We start from the raw sequence: 15,436 nt of genomic DNA on the forward strand, positions 1-15,436 counted from the left end.
TTAAATAAGAAAAGGATATGTTTACATTCAATCTGTGTCCTTTTAAAATGATTTCATAGTGACCATTCTCTTTTTAAAATTTTGTTGATACTAGATTATATAGAAATTTGAACAATGAGAGCAGAAACATACTAGAGAGTGCCCTACTGAAATACCACTGAACTCATTACCATCCTGCCTTGAAGCTGACCCCAACTTCTTGACTACTCAAATTAACATTAAAAAAATTCAGAAAGTAGAGTAGAAAAAATTATCTTAACTAGTTCTTTCTCAAAAACAACATAAATGACATTTTGTATATTATTTTTTGTTATATATTTAAAATTATACAAAAATCACTCATGAGTTTTAAAAACACATTTTTTAAATTTAAATCTGTGTGGTAAATAAGTCAAATATTAGTAATTGCACAGTTAATTTGAAAATTTGGAGGAAGAGATTATTCTGCTTAGAAAGAAAGATGACTCAGTGAAATATTCTAATCAAATATTTTTACAGTGTCTACAATGGGCATCCACACTGAATGCCAGAGTCAAAATAATCTAGTCAGTTTCCTCACATGCAGGAAGCCAGACTTTTGCTGTTTTACAGAGAATCTGACTGATATGTTCAATTTAAGGAAAGGGTCTGAATGAATCTGGACTAATGGGTACCTAGAGGCTGAAAAGCCCAACCAACACAGAAGACACTTGATTGCTATTGCAATTTGATTGACAAGTGAAGGAACTGGTCATTGTTTTGGTCAAAACATTGAACTGATCACATTACTTCGTATTTTTGACCTATGCAAATTAGTACTAAATATTAATTTCAAGTGAAAATGCATTAGCAACACCTAGGAAAATAATGCCAAACCTCTCTCCGTCTACCTAGGGAATCTCTTGATCTTCCTGACACATAAACTATAATTTAGGTTTAAAAGATAATCAACAAATATGTGATTATGTATATTTGCAAATAGAAAAAGAGTCATGAGTGTTCAATGAAATATGAATACCAGTAATTAAAGTTTTGTGAGAAATTTAGACCTTGAAACAGACAGCACAACTGAAATAAAACGATTGCTGGCTTGAAAGATTTAATAACTGCAAAAAAGAACCAGTATTTCAGAAGACGGGGCAAAGTAAACTAGCTCCTTTCATTGTGCTGCTGCACGAGGGCTAATAAAGCAACAAGAGCACTTTTAGAACATAATTTCAATGCAGTCTTCACATACAACTCATTGTATTAAACAACTGAAGTGAGATGCCCAGAAGGCAGAATGAAAAGGCCTTTTAAAATGGCCATTCCTAAAGGCTAGGTAGAAAAGAAAAACAGGGAGAAAAATTCAAAGATAGGGTGGGAGGCAGATGTTTAGGGCTTCATTCTTTTATTTGGCAAACCTCTACACACAGCAATTTTATTTGATTGTTTATTCTCCAGTGTCTATGATTAGACATTTAAAAATAACTGAAAATTTTGATTTATTCATTTGGATTCAGTGAAATAAAATGCATTCCCACCACTTACTTTACTAAACAACAGATTAAAGAGTCCAATTCAATAACCCATCTCTACAGGGCTTCAATATATTATGGTCACTATGTTGTAAACCTGTAACTAACATAATATTATATGTTAATTATAATGTGAAAAATATTTCAGTTATTTTTACATGAACTAGTAACTAATTCTGTGTGTATTTAATTACCTATCTTTAAACTTCCTTAGTTGATCTCAGGGATATGTAAATTTTATATAATATTCTTGTGCTTCCTCTAAATATGTTAATTTTGTACTCTACATACACATACATAGAATTCTGCATGATTGTTATGATATAAGTTGGTTAGCTGGATCTACCCATAAACATTAATATAAACTCAAGTCCGTATAATAATTATAAACAAAACTCCTTTGAATTCTTTAAGTGAACAGTGAAGAGCATGTATAAGAGATTGCAGAGCCATGGCTGGCATAGCTCAGTGGATTGAGTGCAGGCTGTGAACCAAAGCATTTGCAGGTTCAATTCCCAGTCAGGGCACATGCCTGGGTTGCGGGCCAGGTCCCTAGTGGGGGACCCATGAGAAGCAATCACACATTGATGTTTCTCTCTCTCTCTTTCTCCCTCCCCTCCCCTCTCTAAAAATAAATAAATAAAATCTTAAAAAAAGGGAGAGATTGCACAGAAGGGCTTCTGAAAGAGTAATGGAAGTTAAGTGGAGCCAATGATTATCATGTTGAAACAGGCGCCTGTTGTTGCCATCCTCTCTTCCTCCACTGCTGTCTCCTCCAGGTACAATTTCTCCATGTTCTTTCAATATGAAACATGTGAAGACTATTTTTTGTTGCATGAACTAATGTGTCTTCCCTTTCTATATTCAAGTATCATGTTATTTACATAATTGCAGATATAATAAGTTAGGACATTTTGTCCATTCATTTATTCAGTAATTATTAAGTATCTGCTTGATAACAGCTACTGAGCTGGGGTCAAGGAATACTGAGGTGACTAAAAAAAGTTCATAGCTATGGAGAAATTTAGAGATTAGTCATTGCTTTTGTGTGTGCATATATAAAAATTTATTTTACCACTAAAAGGTATATATAATAAAAAATATAACATATTTTATATGCACATTATTTGAATACACTCATATTTATGTTTAAGATAAATATTCTAAGTTAATACAATACTTTGTTTATGTTTAAATGTAATAGTCAAAGTTTTTTTAATTTAGAGGTGAAAAATATTTTAAAAACAGAACAATGGATACTTAGTGAAGCAGAAATAATTTTTAGTCATTGTCAAGTTTTTGAAGACTGTTTAGATCCAAGATGGTGGAGGAATAAGTGGAAGCTGCACAAACATCATCCCAAAACAAATTTGGAATTACAGCTAAATTGTAGAGAAATCATCCTAAATAACCAACTGAATACTAGCTGGAGAGAAGACTTATAAATAAGGACAAACAGAAGAAACTACTTCACCACAAAAAGACTGGTAGAGGGTGGGGAGGGAGCATAAGAGGGCCAACTGGACTCTCACAGGTGGCAGCTGAAGTGCTAAGGGCACATTTCAGTGGCCAGGGCATTCTGCCTGAAAGGTGTGGGATCCAAACCCACAGCCTATATCACCAACACCAGGAAAGGAACTCAGATAACATATGACTGTGAAAAGCAGTTGGGTTTCTGTCCACCAGAGAGAGACAGCTGGAGATGCAGAGAGACTCTTGAAGGTCAACACACAACATTCCATTTGCAGCTATTTACTCTGGGCTCCAGCAGAGGGAGAGCAGAGTGGACCAGAGATGCATGAGGAACGTCTGGGGCTGGTGGCTCTGGGGAGAGAGCTGAAGGAACAGTCACCAGGATTTCTGGGCTGAGTCATTCCCCATACTGCAAAGGCTATCTTTCTTAGGCAGAGCACTCCCCTCCAAGTGGCATTAACTTGAAGGGAAGCAATAGCCCTGCCTGCAGGAATTACTCTTCCCCACCCTGTAGAGCCTAAGCTGGCCTGCTGAGTAAATACTGAAGCTCTATCAGTGATTACGTTTAACAAGTAAGACCAATTCCTTGGAGCTCTGAGACTGTAGCTGACTCTCTCCTGGGCCCAGTGCTGGTAAAAGCCAGCCTTGATGTGCAGTCTGGTTATTTCTGTACACCAACAGGCCCAGCAGAGGGAGCCACAAGCTGTGTATCACTTATAGCTTTGAACAGGTTATTCAGGGGTAGTCACAGGCAGTGTCTGACACAGGGCTGCACCAGAGTCCTTGCAGATCTGCCTAATACATAGAAACAAACACAAAGAGGCAGTCAAAATGGGAAGACAAGGAAACAGACTCCAAATGAAAGAACAAGAGAATCCTCCAGAAGAAGAACTAAATGAAAGGGAGACAAGAAATTTACCAAGTTTTTACATAGAAAAAAAAAACTATGTATAATTTTATGTAATTTATTCAAGTAAGATGCAACATCTAGCTATCAACAAAATTCTAATTTTTATCCAATTATTTACTTGAAATGAGGTATGGGAAGAAAAATGGACTTTCCAGGGTCAAATGATGAGTCAGTGGTTGGTTAGGAAATGGAAAAGGAGGCAATTTTGACTTGTAAATCCTCTACTGTAATAACCTGATAACCTAATTATGCTTGCTAGAATATGGTACCTCAGTCATTGGTTTTCTACATTTTGCAGCAAAATAAAATAATAGTAAATAGCAATTGTATTTCTGTGAAATGTTGCAGACAGATTATCAAGTCCTCTTTTTGCAAGCCTCAAACAATATAATGTTTCAGAGAGAAGCAATTTCAATTTGGATATATATAATATATATATATAATATATATTATATATATATATAATTTTGAACAAATATAAAAAGAATGTTCTCAATAAAGCACAAGTTGAACATTTGTGAAAAGGAATATGACTATATGGAATCATACTGTGTTCTTCAGATGAAATAAAAATATAAAGAATACAATTTGACTCCACGAATCAGACAAAATTTTAACAGTATTTTTTCTAATTAAAAGAACCTAATCTATTGGTTCAGGTAATAGCCATTGTATTTTATTCTATTTAATAAATCCCAAAACATCCATGGTAATGTTTCATTATGTCCAATTCTTAAGTAGAGTCCAATAGACATAATATTTTACATAAGAGAAGGGAGGCATCAAACTTGGACCATCTGTTTTTGAGTACGATGGTCTATACATATATAAAAGGATATTTAATTATCTAGTTTCAATGAACTATTGAAATATTTACAACACTATCAGAGAAAGAAAGAAAAATAACTAGCTTAGCCCAAGAGAGTTGGATTAGGGTGACATGAAAGCTTCCTAGTTATATGAGGTGATGATGGCCTACCATCTTTTCTCTTTCCTTCTTCTTCTTCCTCCCTCTTCTTTTTTCTTCTTTCTACTCCTCCTTTTTCTTTTCCTTCTCCTCTTTCTCCTCCTCCTCTGTTTTCTTCTTTTTCTTCTTTCTTCTTTTTCTCCTCTTTCTCCTCCTCCTTCTGTTTCTTCTTTACATTTTTACATGTTGAAAGTAGCATCTTACCATCCAATAATCCTTATCCATTTATTTTTCCTCCTTTCCTTTATCACCTTTTCTCTTGCTTACTATCTGGTCTATCTTTCTATCTATCCAAAGTCTACCACCATCTTCCAAAGTTTTGAGACAGTTTAGGTAAGAGTAAATGGAATTAAAATGACTAGATCCTAATCTTTTTGTACAGTGTCATATAAATCCACTTAAGTAATAACTTCACAATAGTCCTGTGTGTGATGTGTTTTTAGGAATACACACATGCACACAAACACATGGGAAGGGAGTGCACCTAAGGAAGTAATTTTCAAACTTTACTTTGAATGGGTCTAGGCAAATTCTATCAGGAATTCTTTGTTTGCAGTGGTGGTTGCAGGTACACACTTGAGTGTGATGTGGACCCCGCCTGAATGAAGGCAGAAAACCCTTTAAACCTAGTGGTCATCTAAGTAAATTTTTGGGTTGAATAAAATGCTCTGAACCTTGAATGAACTTTGAAGATTAATTCCCCAGAAGTTAATTTTTTTATTACTAGTAAAGTTCACATTCATAAAGTGTGTAAGAAGAAAATTGATGGTGTAAAATTATAAAATTACTGTTATTTTCTTTTAGATTTTTACTGACTTTTTATGTTTGTGATGCTATGCTAAAATTATAAGTGAGGGACACTAAGATTGTCAAAAAAACACTTTGCTCTCATGGGTCAATAATCTTCTAGAGGAGGTAAGCTTTTAACATAGCAATAAGAGACTTTTTCCCTAAAGAAAGGGTAGGTTTTGGACAGATAAAAGGGGAAAATGGTAGGCAAAGGAACAAGCACATTTTACAGTCTCTTCAGGAACCTTATAAAAGAATTCAGTTTTCCTAACAGAAAACCTCCAGGTGCTCAGCTGAACATCATAGCAGAATGAAGACCTAAATGACATCAGCCAATCCTCCTTTAATTCATGGGTACACGAAATATGTCATGATTCACAACCAGGACTTCATATCTTCCTCCTCAGTAGATGGTATGATGCATCTATTTCAATTTTACTTTACATAATCCTTAGGAGTTTGTTCACTGATGCTTTCTGTATCATGCCAAGCAAAAAAACAAAACAAAAAAAAAACAAAAAACACTGTGACACCTGAACAATGAGTCTGCATAAACTTAATTTTCAATCTTAAGTACTTGCTGGCCACATAAACTGGTGTGCCTACCACTATGCCATGAAAGAATGGGTTCACTCACTTTGTGTTTACAGGATACATTTCACCTGCTGCTGAAACTGTAAGACAAAGCATCATTTCAAGTATTTCATATAAAACTAATCTCATTGTGTGAAGACAGTATTAAATATTTGACAGATTTTTATATGTATGTGTAATTTTTAAAATTAAAATCTAACTTTTCTCTGAGCATTTATTTTTGGATGTGGAACTGAGTTATACAATGTTCTGTTGTAAACAGTGGAGCAAATGCTTAAAATAAGACTAAAAGAAAATAGGATACAATCCTTGGTTTAAGAATTTACTTCAGAAAAATTGTATTATAATCATATTGCCAATGATGGTTCTCAACTGAGTAATTATATTTGTTGATATTATCTCTTGTAATCTAGCCTTGATATTGAGCTGAGATCATTACAATCATCTTAATTTTGTATTTTTCTTGTAAAGCGATAGGTCATGTTAACTAAACTAAAAAAGGATATATTCTACATGCCATTTAAAGTGTCAACTTAAAATTAACATTTGAATGGGGAATGAAGGTGGCGGCCAAGCAGGTGGAAGTTGTTCTTTCACCCAACTCGGATGCCTGGATGATCTTCTGAAAAATTAACTGAATATTCAATGGAATCTTAGCTGATATGAGGATTGGAAGCCAAGGAACACAGAAGACACTTCACAACAGGCAGTAAGGAGATTTTTTTTACAGGTAGAAGGGGAATTACCATGTGTATGGCACCTACAGCAATGAAGAGCCTGGTCAGAGATCACAGCTTTGTGGCATCCTACCTTCCCAGGGCAGGGAATCCCCAGGCCAAAGCCAGAGGCAACTTGGGTACATAGAGTTGGGGAGATCCAGGCCACACACACACACACACACACACACACACAGTAAGCAGCATGCCCATAGCTGCAGTGACAAATGACAACTAGGAGAGTGTGTGTGAGAGAGAGAGAGAACCTATCTATAGCTGAGTCAGGTGGAGGAGGCTGGCAATGGCTAGCCATGCCTGTGAGAGACTCTTGACTTTTTGGAGAAGTGGTGTGTGTGGAAAGCTGGACAGTGACTCAGTGCTGCAGTGAGAGTGCCCAGAAAGACTATTTGAAAGGGAAGCTGATGTATGCTGGGCAAGGACCCTCTATGAAGCTGCCCTGCCAGCAAAGGGAAAGGATTGAAAGTACAGTTTGCTTCCAGTTAGTGAAGCTGGGCAGATTGATCACAAAGGTACAAAATAGGGGATTCCTTGGCCCCAGCCTGGCACAGCTGGCAGGAAGGGAGCTGTGCAGAGTGCAGGCCTCTGTCTGTTGTGGGGACAGTGGACTCGGTACTGGAAGGACAGGAGCTATGCACCTGAGATTATTTAAAATCAAGCAGAGCCCCCTTCCCTGGGAACGATTAAACCTCTGGGAAGGAAAGGTTGCACCCAGCCCCCACCTCCTGCAGGAGCAGGCAAGATCTGCAAAACAGGCATGTCAGGCTCAAGAACTATGCAGGGTGCATTTCTGCAAGAAAAAGACAGCAAGAGAAACTCTTAAAGGGTCCATTTTTAACTTCTCTCAGGGAGATAAAGTACACTGGTTCTTAAGGCCTTATTTCACTGAGGCCAGCAAAGTAGGGAGATCAGAAAGCAGTGCAGCAAGGGAGAATCAGGGTCCCACCCAGCTTTGGCTCACACACAGAGCTGCCCTTAGCATCAAGGGAGAGAGCTGAACCTCTTAATACAGATTGCCCCTCCCCCATTGAAATGGACAGCTAATTAATCAGAAACTATACATTATTGGAGAAAAGCTGGGACAGACCAAGATGGATGGTACAAGAGCAAGGGGAATACACACTCAAATTTTCCAGCTGACTGAACAGTGGCACCCAGTGAAGATCTATGGGTCCCACCCTCCTGATCATAACAGAAGCCCCCTTTAGAGGCAGCTGAAGGTGATACAGGTGGTGCTGCCAAAAGTTGGGCAACCAACCAAGGGACCCTGAACTGATAAAAAACCAGAAGCAGATCCAGGAAGAGAAGTCAGAAGGCGAACACCAAACAGCTGAGATGAATTTCACCTCATTCCTCTGCAGAATTTGTGAATTTTTTCTTTCTTTCGCATGGCTTTTTAATATTTCTTCTTATATGTTGATTATATTCCAACTATTTCACTACCCTTTGTCTTTTATTTTTTATACTTTTTATCCAAAATTTATATTTTTTAATTTTATTATTAGTTCAAATCTCACATTGCACCCTTCCTTTGTCTTACTCCATTTTGCTGTCTTCCTGCCCTTTCTTATTTTCATTGTAAATTTTATTTTCTCCCATGCTATGCCTTGTTCCTATTCCTTACTCTTACTATTTTTCCTCATCTATCCTCTCAAAAGCATTATTCCTTCCTTAGTCAGCTCACATTCTTTCCCCTCCTCTTATAATATTCTTATTCCTTTTCCACCTTTATAAATAGTGCCTTGTTTGGCATCAATATTATGGTTATTGCTGTTCTTCTTCAATGACATTCCTATTTGTTCACTATTTTTTGTACTTCATAGGTTACTCTTTCCCTGTTTTACTACATTTTGCCTTCCTCCTGCCCTTGCTTATTTGAGTTAGGAATTTTTTTTCTTTCTTAGCCTGGATTCTATTCTTTATTTTTATTATTTTTCCTCCTCTTATAATTTCAAAGTCATTTTTATTTACTGTAGACATGTCATATTCTCTCTTCTTTTTTGTATAACATTTTCATCCTCTTTTCACCTTTATTAATCTTTGCTCACTGTCATTGTTATTGACCACACTGTGGTTTTTCTGCAATTCTATTCCCTTCAATTTATTACCTCTTAAATTTTATTTCAAACCTCATAATATACTCCTCCCTTTTCTTACTCAATTTTGCCATCACCTGTCCCAGTTTTACCTATATTTTTATTTTATTATCAACCTTTCTGCCTTGTTTCTGTTCCCTACTCATTATTTTTCTTGCCTCTTCCCACTCTAAATCATTTTTACCTTTTAGTCATCTCATATTCCTTTTTCCTATGTTATAATATTCTTAATCTCTCTCCGCCTTTATTAATCTTTGCTCAATTATTATTGATATTGCTGATGTGGTAAAGGGTATTTTTTTGCTGGGATGGGTTTGGTTTTCTGATAATAGTGCTTTGTTAACCAGCACCTGTAAAACAGCATACAGGAAGTGGCAGGAGTTGTCACTCCCATCAGCCAACTGGAGGGGAGAATCCACCAATGAATGAGCCACCAATAATCAAAGCCTAAGAACAACAAGATAACCCACATAGTCTGACTAAAGGGCAACCTAGAGCATCCAGATCAGGAGATCAAAGAGACTGTGCTGCTGAGTCTCACAGAACTCCTACCACTGAAGTCCACCCTGTGAAGACAGGCAGACAAAGCAGAACAACCTGAGATGCAGAAATAAACAAAAAGAGTCACTTAAAATGGGGAAACAAAGAAAGAACCCCCAATTGAAATGAATGGAGGAGTCCTTAGAAAAAGAGGTAAATGATATTAAGGTAATAAATCTATTAGACATAGAATTCAAAATAATGGTTATAAACTCAGTGAGAACTACAAGGAACTTAGTGAGAACTATAGCAGCATGAAAAAGGACATAGAAACTATGAGCAAGAGCTAGAAAGAGATAAAGAATACAATACCTGAAATAAAAAATAAACCAGAAGGAATTAAAAGCAGGTTGGATGAAGCAGATGACTAAGTCAGTTACCTAGAAGACAAGGTAGAAAGAAAACCCAGTCAGAGCAATAAAACAAAATGACTCAAAAAGAATATGAATGGTTTAAGAGAGCTTAGGATAGCATGAAATGTAAAAACATTTGTATCATAGGACTATCAGAAGAAGAAAGGGAGCAAGGTATGGAAAATTTGTTTGAAAAAATGACAGAAAATTCCCTTAACCTGGTGAGGGAAGAAGTCACATGTATTCAGGAAGCACAGAAGGTACCAATGAAGGTGAATCCCAAGAAGCCTACTCCAAAACACACCACAATTTAAATGACAAAAGTTTAAAGACAAGGAGAGACTCTTAAAGTCAGCAAGGGAGAAACATTAGTAATATACAAGGCAGCTCCAATAAAGCTATGAGCTTATTTGTCAGGAGAAACACTACAAGCTGCAAGGGATTGTCACAAAATAGTCCAGGTAATGAAAAGCAAGGACCTACAAGCAAGACTATTCTACCCAACAAGACTCTCATTTAAAATGGCAGGTGAAATGAAGAGCTTCCAGGACAAAAGAAGGCTAAAAGAGTACACCTCCACCAAGCCGGTACTGTAAGAGATGCTAAAGGTACTGTTATAAAAGGAAGGAAGGAATGAAGGAAGGAAGGAAGGAGAGAGAGAGAAACAAAGGTATGAAAAATGGCAATGAATAAGTACCTAACAATAATAATCTTAAATATAAATGGATTAACTGCTCCAATGAAAATACATAGGGTAGCTGAATGGATAAGAAAACATGACCCACACATATGCTATCTACGAAAGACCCACCTCAGAACAAAAGATCTACACAGGTTGAAAATGAAAGGATGGAAAAATTTTTTCAGAAAATGAACACAAAAAGAAAGCTGGACTTAGTAATAATTATACCAAGCAAAATAGACTTCAAAACAAAAGCCATAAAAAGGGATGAATAAGGTCACTATATAATACTTAAAGGAACAACACAATGGCAAGATATAATCCTTGTCAATATAGGAGTACCTAAATATATAAAGAAAATTTTGAAGAACTTCAAGAAAGATTTTGATCACAATACAGTAATGACAGGGGATTTTAACACCTCACTGTCAATAATAGATAGATCTTCCAAACAAAATATCAACAAGGATATTGTGGAACTGAATGACATTTAAATCAAATGGACTTAATTGACATATACAGAACATTTCACATCAAAGAAGTAAAATATACATTCAACTGCACATGGAACATTTTCAAAAATGGACCACATTTTTGTGGTAGGACAAAAAACAAGCCTCAAAAAATTCAAGAACATTGAAATCATATAAATAAAGCATGTGCTCAGATCACAATGGCTTGAAACTAGAAACCAACCTGAAGGGAAAAACTCAAATGCACTTAAATACATGGAGACTGAAAAATATATTAAATAATGAATGGGTCAACAATGAGATCAAGGAAGAAATCAAAAAGTTTCTGGAAAAAAATGAAAATGACCACACAACAACCCAAAACCTATAAGACAAAGTGAAGGCAGTGCTGAGAGAGTTTACAGCAATACAAGCCTACCTAAAGAAGATAGAAAAATCTCAAATAAATAACCTAACCCTACATCTAAAAGAATTGGAGGAACAAAAACAAAAAATTCCCAGAGTGAGTAGAAGGAAGGAAATAATCAAGATCAGGGTGGAATTAAATGATATAGAGACTAAAAGGACAATTTAAGAGATCAATAAATCCAGGAGCTGGTTCTTTGAAAAGTTAAAAAAAATGACAAATCTTTATCCAGATTCATCAAGAAAAAAAGACAGAGGGCCCAAATAAATAAAGTCATAAATGAAAGAGGAGAAATTACAGAAATTTCTCCCACAGAAATACAAAGGATTATAAGAAATTACTACAAACAACTATATGCCAAGAAATCTGAAAACCTGGCCAAAATGGACCAATTTCCAGAAACATACAACCTGTCAAAACTGAATCAAGAGGAAGCGGAATGACTGAAAAGACCCATAACAACTAGTGAAATTGAAGCAGTCAAAAAACTCACAGCATATGAAAGCCCTGGACTGGATGGCTTACAGGTAAATTTTAGCAAACATTTATGAAAGAAATTCTATCCTTCTGAAACTACACCAAAAAATTCAAGAAGAGGGAAGACTCTCAAATGCTTTTTGCAAGGCCAGTAAGATCATAATTTGAAAAGCAGGTAAAGATACAACAAAGAAAGAAAACTACAAACCAATATCTCTGATGGACATAGAAGTTAAAATACTTAAGAAAATACTGGCAATCTGGATACAGAAATACATTGAAAAGATCATACACCATTATCAAGTGGATTCATCCCAGTGATGCAAGGGTGGTACAAGATCCACAAATTAATAAATGTAATACATCACATAAAACAATGAAGGACAAAAACCACATGATCATTTCAATAGATGCTGAAAAAACATTTGATTAAATCCAGTACTCATTTAAGATAAAAAACACTCAACAAAGTGAGAATAGAGGGAGCATACCTCAATGTAATAAAGGTCATATACAAGAAACCTACAGCCAGCATTGTAATGAAAGGGAAAAAACTAGAAGCTTTCCTACTAAAATCAAGAATAAGACAAGATGTCTGCTTGCACCACTCTTATTCAACATAGGACTGGAAGTTCTAGCCATTTAAAAAGAAGAAATAAAAGGCATTGAAATAAGAAAGGAGAAAGTAAAACTATCATTATTTGCAGATGACATAATAGTGTACATGGAAAACCCTATAGGCTCCATGGAAAAAACTCCACAAAAAATCTTATCATGCTAATAAATGAATTTGGCAAAATTAATGGGATGAGAGTCAATGTTCAGAAATTGATGGCATTTTTGCACATCAACAATGAAATATCAGAAACAGAAACTAGGAAAAAATTCCATTTCCTACAGCAGGAAGAAAAATAACATAAGTAAGAATAAACTTAACAAAGGAGGTAAAAGACCTGTACTCGGAAAACTATGCAACACTGAAGAAAGAAACTTAGGAAGATACAAACAAATAGAAGCATGTACCATGTTCATGGATTGAAAGAATTAACATCATTAAAAGGGCCATACTATCCAAAGCAAGTATAGATTCAATGCAATTCCCATTGAAATACCAATGGAATATTTCACAGATCTAGAACAAATACTTCAAAAATTTATATGGAATCAAAAAAAGAGCCTGAATAGGCCCAACAATCTTTCTGACCAAAACAGGAGGGATCACAATACCTGATATCAAACTATACTACAAGTCCACTGCAATCAAAACAATCTGGTACTGGCATAAGAACAGACACATAGATCAGTGGAACAGAATAGAAAGCCCAGAAATAACCCCAAGTTTCTACAGTCAATTAATATTTGACAGAGTGGGCATTTGCACACAATGGAGTAAAGATAGCCTCTTTAATAAATGGTGTTGGGAGAACTAGACTGGTACATGCAAAAAAAAATGAAATTAAATCACCAACTTACAGCATACACTAGAATAAACTCCAAATGGATAAAAGACTTAAATATAAGTTGTGACACCATAAATTTCCTAGGAGAAAACAGGCAGGAAAATTTCAGATATCCCACATAGCAATATTTTTGCTGTTTTATCTCCTAGGTCAAGAGAAATAAAGGAAAAAAATAAATGAATAGTACTACATCAAACTAAAAAACTTCTGCATGGACAAAGAAACCATCATCAAAATGAGAAGGAAGCCAACTGTATGGGAGAACATATTTGCCACTGATACCTTGGACAAGGGTTTGATCTCCAAAATATATAAAGTGTCATAGGACAATACCAGTAAGACAAAAACTACAATTTAAAAAATGGGCAAAGGATATGAATAGACAGTTCTTCAAGGAGGACATACAGATGTCCCATAAACATATGAAAAGATGCTCAGTGTCACTAGCCATCAGAGAAATGCACATTAAAACCACATTGAGATATCACCTCACATCTGTCAGAATGGCCATCATTAATAAACCAACAAACAAATGCAGGCGAAATTGTGGATAAAAAGGAACCCTAGTGCACTGTTGGTGGTTATACGGACTGGTGCAGTCACTGTGAATTTCCTTAAAAAACTAAAAATGCAAATGCCTTTTGACCCAGCAATTCTAGTGCTGGCAATATACCTTAAGAATCCCAAATCACCAATTCAAAATAATGTATCCACCCCTATGTTCGTTGCAGCGCTATTTATGATAGCCATGTGCTGGAACAGCCTAAGTGCCCACCAGTAAATGAGTGGGTAAAAAAAAAACTGTGGGACATTTACATGATGGAGTACTACACAGCAGAAAGAAAGAAGGAACCCCTACCTTTTTCAACAGCATGGATGGAAGTGGAGAATATTATACTAAGTGAAATAAGCCAGGCAGGGAAAGACGGATGCCATATGATCTCACCTATAAGAGGAATCTAATGAACAAAATACACTAAGGAACAAAATAGAGCCACAGGGATGGAACAGACTGAAAGTGACCGGAGTTGGGGGAGGGGGATAATGGTGGAAAGAATGGGAAAGGAGCAGACATGGAAGTAGACAAAGAACATGTATGAATGACCCATGGACATGGACAACAATGTGGGAATTGACTGGAGGAACAGGGAGTAGGTTGGGTGGAGGAGGGCAAAGGGGGAAATTGGGATAACTGTAACAGAATAAAAATAAAAATTATTAAAAATTAACATTTGAATGGAAACAAAATTACAAGAAAAGGAAATCAAAGTATTCTATTGTACATATTCTAAGGAGAAAGGGGCATGGATGATCCCTTGAAATCAAAAGCTTTCTTTGGATTGAGCAATGTAGGTGTAAGTTCTGGAAATTTCTTTTGATTCATAATAAACTAGAGACTTGATCTTTAAAAAAAGCCATATAAAGTTACACTTATATGGGTGGGAGATAATGCTGGAAATATATAAACTGAAGTAAGATCACTGAAGCTTTTGAAGATCAGACTTGGAAGAATTTGGATTGTTTGCTACAGGAGGCAAATTGACTCTCAGTATCTATAATGAACTTTTTCTGTTGTATTACAATGGCTGGAAAGTTAAATATTACATTTCCTGTACTACCACGTAGCTAGAATTTGTACTTAAAATTAGGTTTCACCAATTTGATGCACTTGTGTGAAGCAGAACTGTCAACTTCTTTTTGCAACGTCCAACTTTCCAGTCTTTGACTTCCTGGTGCCAAGCATGAAGCACAGTGACAGATGTAGTTAGTAGAGAGGTGTCTCTCCATTCTTCATCATCCTCATGGGGCAGACTCCCTTTGTAAGCCAGTTTGCCAGTGTTGTTGGCAAGTCAGGCATTTCTCAAGGCCTGACTCTGACCTGTGCAACCATTTTGTAAGCATCTACTTTGTTTTATTAACAACTTAAGATACAGAGAGACATTCCTATGTGATGCAACTGAATCCTAACAGAAATGTCATAGTTTC

Source organism: Phyllostomus hastatus, unplaced genomic scaffold (assembly GCF_019186645.2).
Source record: "Phyllostomus hastatus isolate PE091 unplaced genomic scaffold, TTU_PhHast_1.1 phas_contig_38, whole genome shotgun sequence".
NCBI classification, from domain to species: Eukaryota; Metazoa; Chordata; class Mammalia; order Chiroptera; family Phyllostomidae; genus Phyllostomus; species Phyllostomus hastatus.